Source organism: Polypterus senegalus, chromosome 7, assembly GCF_016835505.1.
Source record: "Polypterus senegalus isolate Bchr_013 chromosome 7, ASM1683550v1, whole genome shotgun sequence".
In the NCBI taxonomy this organism is placed as follows: Eukaryota; Metazoa; Chordata; class Cladistia; order Polypteriformes; family Polypteridae; genus Polypterus; species Polypterus senegalus.
In genome coordinates this window covers 100,017,384-100,025,956 of record NC_053160.1, presented here as the reverse complement: position 1 = coordinate 100,025,956, position 8,573 = coordinate 100,017,384, and positions in this window count along the sequence as shown.

Genomic DNA, 8,573 nt, shown 5'->3' with positions numbered 1-8,573 from the left:
CAAACATATTTAAACTAATTCAAATTTTTAAATTCTCATATACTTAGTTTAATCTTGAAACATAGTTTCATCTTGGCATATAGCTTATTCTACAAATGTTGTTGGAAACATTACCTCAATCCATTTTAATTAGAGACCAAAATTAAACCTCAGGCATTTAGAATGATTTTTGTTGATCTTGCAGTTTCAGATGAGAATTTTAAATTAAAAGATGTTTTGCTATCATTATCACTCAAGAAACAATATATAAAAACCTGACTTTGTTAGTTTCATGAACACCTGAAGCTGGTCCTTTCTGTTAATATATGCGGCATATTTCCTGCCATCATAATGAGTGTCTCTTTTATCTTTCATCAGTCCTACCATTTTACTACTTTCAAATCAACGCCAGAGTCTTCAACTTGATTCCTGTCAAGTCACGACCTCACAACCTTTGTTCAACAACCCTACTTCCATCCCAAATCAATTCATCAAAAGGTGAAAACAAATCCAAAAAAATCAAGCATATGCTGAATGAAATATTTCAAGTCAATGCCCACCACCCCTAAACAAATTTACCAAAGTTGAGTGAGCCAAAGGATTTTAAAAACCTTTTATTTAAGCTGAATAATCCTGCCAAGTCACATACTGCATATACAGTGCATCCGGAAAGTTTTCACAGCACATCACTTTTTCCAAATTTTGTTATGTTCCAGCCTTATTCCAAAATGGACTAAATTCATTTTTTTCCTCAGAATTCTACACACAACACCCAATAACGACAGCATGAAAAAAGTTTTCTTGAGGTTTTTGCAAATTTATTAAAAATAAAAAAATTGAGAAAGCACATGTACATAAGTATTCACAGCCTTTGCCATGAAGGTCAAAATTGAGCTCAGTTGCTTCCTGTTTTCCCTGATCATCCTTGAGATGTTTCTGCAGCTTCATTGGAGTCCACCTGTGGTAAATTCAGTTGATTTGACATGATTTGGAAAGGCACACATATAAAGGTCCCACAGTTGAAAGTTCATGTCAGAGCACAAACCAAGCATGAAGTCAAAGGAATTGTCTGTAGACCTCCAAGACAGGATTGTCTCGAGGCACAAATCTGGGGAAGTTTACAGAAAAATTTCTGCTACTTTGAAGGTCCCAATGAGCACGGTGGCCTCCATCATCCGTAAATGGAAGAAGTTCGAAACCACCAGGACTCTTCCTAGAGCTGGCCAGCCATCTGAACTGAGCGATCAGGAGAGAAGGGCCTTAGTCAGGGAGGTGACCAAGAACCCGATGGTCACTCTGCCAGAGCTCCAGAGGTCCTCTGTGGAGAGAGCAGAACCTTCCAGAAAGACAACATCTCTGCAGCAATTCACCAATCAGGCCTGTATGGTAGACTGGCCAGACGGAAGCCACTCCTTAGTAAAAGGCACATGGCAGCCCGCCTGGAGTTTGCCAAAAGGCACCTGAAGGACTCTCAGAACATGAGAAACAAAATTCTCTAGTCTGACGAGACAAAGATTGAACTCTTTGGTGTGAATGCCAGGCGTCACGTTTTAAGGAAACCAGGCACCGCTCATCATCAGGCCAATGCCATCCCCACAGTGAAGCATGGTGGCAGCATCATGCTGTGGGGATGTTTTTCAGCGGCACAAACTGGGAGACTAGTCAGGATAAAGGGAAAGATGACTGCAGCAATGTACAGAGACATCCTGGATGAAAACCTGCACCATAGCGCTCTTGACCTCAGACTGGGGCAACAGATCATCTTTCAGCAGGACAACGACTCTAAGTACACAGCCAAGATATGAAAGAAGTGGCTTCAGCACAACTCTGTGAATGTCCTTGAGTGGCCCAGCCAGAGCCCAGACTTGAATCCGATTGAACATCTCTGGAGAAATCTTAAAATGGCTGTGCACCGACGCTTCCCATCCAACCTGATGGAGTTTGAGAAGTGCTGCAAAGAGGAATGGGTGAAACTGGCCAAGGATAGGTGTGCCAAGCTTGTGGCATCATATTCATAAAGACTTGAGGCTGTAATTGCTGCCAAAGTAGCATCGACAAAGTATTGAGCAAAGGCTGTGAATACTTATGTACATGTGATTTCTCAGTTTTTTTATTTGTAATGCATTTGCAGAAACCTCAAGTAAACCTTTTTCACGTTGTCATTATGGGGTGTTGTGTGTAGAATTCTGTGGAAAAAAATGAATTTAATCCATTTTGGATTAAGGCTGTAACATAACAAAATGTGGAAAAAGTAATGCGCTGTGAATACTTTCCGGATGCACTGTATAAAGTCTTTAACAGAGCACACCATTACAAGTTACTTAGATAAAATTGCTTTAGTCAAATTCAATCTGACCTTAGACAGGATGTCAGACCAGCTCCCCCCATTTAAACATGCTTGGTGGCCCTAATGCTGCAGTAGCTTTTACCTATTTCCATTTATGCCACTAAAGTTTAAATCTAATCCAGCTGTATGATATACTGTAGACTGCTGTTGTTTGTTGCTACCAATTTTGTTGTGTATTGTATGTTCAGTAACAAGTTCAATTTATATTGATGTTGATTGATATTCCTGTTGTTGGTAACTTCCTGTAGAATGTTAGTGGGTGGGATTTTCAGAAGGAAAAAGGAAGTTCTTAAAAAAAGGCATTCTGGTCTTTTTCTTTGTACTGAGAGAACCTAATGAGAAACTGACACAATTTTTACAGTTATTAAAATACTATATTAAGAATCACTATCAACGCCTGTGTGTCGTCAATAGATATTATAAATTTATTAACCAAAAACTGACTTCTGTCTTAATTTGAACACCATACTTAGTTAAAAGTTGGCATAGTGGTGCAATGGGTAATACTACTTTTGCTTCACATATTTAGCATGATTGGTATGAATCCTGTGCCTGGTCATTGACCTTGTGGAGTCTACATGTTATTTTTGTCTGGGTACTCCAGTTTCCCTTCCACATTCCTAAAAACATTCAGGTTAGATTAATGGGTAATTCCAAAATGTGTTTTTGGGTTTATGTGTGAGAGATCTCATTGATAGACTGTCCAGGACTATTCTGTGCCATGAGCCAGTGCTCTAAAGATATATTTTGATTGAGTACAATTCTAAAATTAATTTTATGGCCATGAGGATAAGATGAAATATTGACCTATGAAACAGAGCCATAAAGCTTATAAATAATAACAGTACTTAAAGATCTGTTGACATTCTGAGTACATCAGATCTAGGACTTGAGGAAATTCCAATTTAAAACCCCTTTAAAGTAACTGTGGCTTCCATTTCAAATCCATTTGTTTACAGTTCACCTTGAAACATTGGCCACAGTGATACTTAATTTTAAGAATTTTGTTGTTGCCAAAATATGCACAGACTTTGGTTGTATTTAATTGTTTATGAATAATGGATGCACCTAACCCATTTAGTCCCTATAGTTTCTCCTATCTCAGGCACTGTCACACTACTATTCACCATTATGATTCATTCTATGGTCTTCTTCAAGAATTGTATTGCCATGATTACATTTTACAGCCCATCTATTGACTGGTCCTAGTTAACTTTGACTAGAAGAGAACAAATTTCAAAATGGCTATTGTTTTCTAGCTTTAGAAAAGTCAGTGATAGCATGTGATAGCATGACACCGTTTTTAGGTTTTTGGCACTCATATTACAGTAACTATTTACTCAAAAAAATATAAACCACAAATATTGGAAGTCAGTAATTTGTAAAATTTAGAATGAAGAAACTAATATTTGGCTTCTTACAAAATCAGCACTATGGAATACCCCTTTTAGGTCCAGGCTTAAGATTTTGGATCACCATTCGTATAGTGTGAGGGTGTGTCCAGCTACCAAAATGTTTACAAAGTTTACAATTGAAATTCTGGCTGTTGGAATTCATCAACATTATTTGCCAAGGTAGATAAGTTATATCATCCTTATTAATATTTTTATTTCTCCCTCTCCCTCTCCATCTTAACTGAGCAATGGAAGTGATTCGCTCTGCTACAAACACTTTAATGATGACTCATTTTGAGCCTGTGTTCTGACGATTTGTCCTACTTTGTCGAAGTATCCTACCGTGTATGTTACACCCATCCATTTATTGTAAGTCGTAACGTTAAACTTATAACATTATACCATGTCATCATTTAACATGTTGTATTTAGAAGTCGTCTATCAAATTTAAATAATTGTTAACAAAGATTTCACAATACGGTTATTACTCGTGCAATGGCCTGTACAAGATTAAAAGTCACACATGCAAAATATACAACTTATAAAATGTTGACAGTAAATACCTATGTAGTAAACTGTAATAAATGTATTAATGTAGTAAGACTAAGAAAAGCATACATATTACTGAAATATAGTGTTGGTAAGCTTCGAGAAAAGTTGAGTAATTTTGGTCTGCGCATGCGTAGTATCAGTGAGTATATCATTTTGATGGGTAGGATGTTTCGTTAGAACACCGGCAATTATAATATGTGCTGACTTTCATCATGTGAATTTAGAGCAGTGCTTCTCAATTATTTTCTGTCATGCCCCCCCTAGGAAGAAGAAAACATCTCGCCCCCCGAGCGACTATAAATAGTATCATTTGTCTATAAAATTGTTATAAGTACACCTCTGCATAACACTGTATCCTTATTAACGTATAAGAGAATAAAAAAAGAAAGAAATATGGACCAATTTACAACAAAGAATAGCTTTATTAAATGTAACAGAAAAAATTTAAAGTGCATTCTAAATTCAAAAAAAATTTAAAAGAAAAATAAAAAAGCATGTTCCCCGAGGTCAAATGCGCCGCGCGCCCCACTATTTGAGAAACACTGATTTAGAGGAACAATGACAAACTTCCATCAGTATGTGTCATGTTCCTTTCAAGGAAATAACAAGCTGTACCTGCTCTATTCAAATGCTAAAGATACCTTTAAGCATAAACTTCTGGCACCTTTGAGCAGATATGACCACAACCTGATTCATCTAGTTCCCAGCTACAAACCTGCTATTAGATGCCAATTTGTTACCACCAGGATAGTGAGGAAGTGGAGACTGGAAGCTGAAAAGGCTCCGAATGGTTTCTTCCAAATGACAGACTGGGAAATGATTTGTAAGTCACATGGGGATGATATCAAGGGACTCTCACTACATCACAGACTAAATTAACTTTTTTGTTGACACTGTAGTATCCTCAAAGGCAGTGCTTTGCTTTCCAAAAACAGATTACTAAGGAGCTAAAAGTCTCCTGTATGAGAAAAAGGGAGCATTCAAATCTGGTGACAATGAAAGAGACACACAGTTAGTGCTGAAGAAAAAGGTGACTGAAGAAAAAGAAACTTACAAAGCTAAATTAGAAAGCAAACTCACTCAGAATAACATGAAAAATGCCTGGAACGGGCTGAGCAATTCAGTGCTTAGTTGTTAGAGGGGGATGTGGAGAAAGATAACATCTGGAAACAATTTAATTTTCTCTTCTACTGCCACTTTCTTCCAATGTCCAGCCCCCCGCCCGCCCCAACAATCCCTACTACATGAACAACTCCTACCACTTTAACTGGAAAGGCCAGTGATGAGTCCTCTGATCATCAGGATGGGCTGTCCATAACTGAAGGCCAAGTAAGGAGACCACTGACAAAGCTACACACAGGACAAACTGCATGACCAGATGGACTTAGTTCTTGAGCTCTAAAGACCTGTACTGACCAACTTTGCGGTTTCATCTGTAACCCGTTCAGTCTGTCCCTAAGACTCTGGAAAGTTCAACTGCTGTGGAACCTTTTAGAGGATGGTTCTGGATATTATGAGTCCTCTTGAGGCAGATCACCTGGACCCACTGCAGTTTGCCTATTGCACAAAGATTGAAGTTGAGGATGCAATTATCTATCTGTTCCACAGAGCTTACTCTCATCAGGACAAAGCTGATAGCTCTGTGAGGATTATGATTTTTGATTCCTCTAGTTCCTTTCTATACCATTCAACCATCCCTGTTAAGGGGTAATATGGATGAACTTTCGATGTCCTGAATAATGGACTATCTGTGTAGCAGACAGCAGTTTATGAGGCTCAAAGACTGTGTCTCTGACATGGATGTGAGAAACACTGGAGCAACGTTAGGAAGAGACCTGTCTCCTTTTCTTATTCTGTACACCTTAGACTATAAATATAACACCAGGTCATGTCTCTTGCAGAAATTCTCAGATGATTCTGTATTTAATGGGTGAATTGGCTCTAGCAGACCCCTGTGACCCTGTAGTTAGGATATAGCAGGTTGAATAATGGATGGATGGATGGATTGATAAGAGGAACAAGACAGAGTAAAGGAGTCAGAATTGGAACTTTATTTCTTGGTGTAGAAAGAATTGTCTGCAACCTAACGTCAGCAAAACCAAGGTACTGGTTCTTGACTCTTGACGCACAAAAGAGCCTTTCTGTCCAATCAATATTCAGGGAGTGGATGTAGAGGTGTTCAAAACCTATGAGTACTTGGGGGTCCACATCAATGACAGGCTGGACTGGTTTCATAATGCAGAGGAACTATAAAAGTTTAGGCAGAGTAGGCACTTTTTTTCTTAAGGAGACTGCAATCTTGTAATGTGGGTAATGACATCCTTCACATATTCTGAAATAAACAGGCGCATGATGGTGGTAAGGAAAAACAGAAAGTCATGGGCTGCAGTGCCTTGGTTCAATAAGAACAACATTTATTTATATAGCACATTTTCATACAAGCAATGTTCCTGAGAGTGCTTTACAAGATGACAAAAAGATGGTTATATGAAGTGAAAAACAAAAAAGATGAAGCAATATTATTAAAGAATAGGTAACAATGGAAAAAGGTAAGGTCAGATTGCCGGGAGGACAGAAAAAAAAGGAACTCCAGCTCGGCTGGAGAAAAAAATAAAATCTGCAGGGGTTTCCAAGGCCAAAAAGACTGCATTAAACCCCACTGAACATTCTACCTACATAAATGGTTGTAAATCAGTCTTCTTTGTTTTCAGGCTTTACATGATAGTATTTAATGATGTTGGTCTTGTGAACATCTGGGACACCTACCTTCAATCATCAACACAGGGGGCTGCATGATACCTTGATCAGGTGGTGGTGGCACAGATCGCCAACACAGAAGAACCAGAAAAGACAGCAGAGAATAGTAATGACTAGCAGAATACCCGCGCTTCGCAGCGGAGAAGTAGTGTGTTAAAGAAGTTATGAAAAAAGAAAAGGAAACATTTTAAACATAACGTAAGATGATTGTTAATGTAATTGTTTTGTCACTGATATGAGTGTTGCTGTCATATATAATAGACACAGACACACACACATACACAGACACACACACATACATATATACAGTATATATACAGTACATATACATATATATGCATATATATACATATACATATATATATATACATATACACATATATACATATGCATATATAGCAAAATACCCGCGCTTTGCAGCAGAGAAGTAATGTGTTAAAGAAGTAATGAAAAAGAAAAGGAAAACATTTTAATAATAATGTAACATGATTGACAATGTAATTGTTTTGCCATTGTCATGAGTGTTTCTGGCATATATATATATATATATATATATACACATATCTCCTTTGGGGTGCGAGGAGCTGTTGCTGGGGGTGCCAGAATCCATTGAGGAAGAAAAATTTAAAACATTATTTGTACAAAATATTAATTTGTCTATCCATTCCTAAATAATTAAATGGGCAGGCTATTTTATATCAGTGCAATATGCTGCTTGTTAAAACGGATGACTCGTAATCTTACGTGCACTTAGTGCTGCGTGGGTATTATGAACTATCGTATTTGTTCAAGTTCTATTTAAATTTTAAATATAAGTTATTTTTATTTGGTCGACAGAAATATGTTTAGTAGGAATGAAAGTTAAATTTAATCATCATTGCATACATTTTTCTTTACCATAGAAATTTAAAGACTAAATCCAACATCCATTCCTACCAAAGATATTTCTGGTGACTAAATAGAACCTACTGTAGTATATCCAAATTCGAGCTATTGAGCTGTCGCCTGCCTGCCTGCGTCACCCTCGCTCTTACTTTTTCCGTTCATTTAATCTTGGCTAGTCGCGGAAATATTATAACATGGAAGGAGGATTACACCGAGTATGGCTTTACCAAAACAATCATTGATGTCGAATAAAGTATCTATGATTCCTAAAGCTTAAATTGGTGATCTGGTTTTCTGCGTTAACCTCATATTTTTTCATACTTCTTCCCAAACAGGGGTTTGCGAGAGTAAAATGAATCATTAAGCGCTGATATATATATATTGAATATATTGAAATAGTTTTACTATCAAATAATGCAAACAGTACGCGGCACGTGCTTCGCCCTAATTCTGGGCTCATCAGGCAGTACACACGCACTGCACCCACTCTCGCGAATCGAACCTAAGATGTCAGCGCTAAAGGTGAAGCCTCTCATGTTGCGCTATGGTGTGTGGCTCGTTTATTTGACAGTATTGTAGATCGGGGTGTATATATATATATAACTTTTGAGAATGCAACATATAGTTTTGTCCAGGAGGAAAGCAATGTTGCCTCAAAT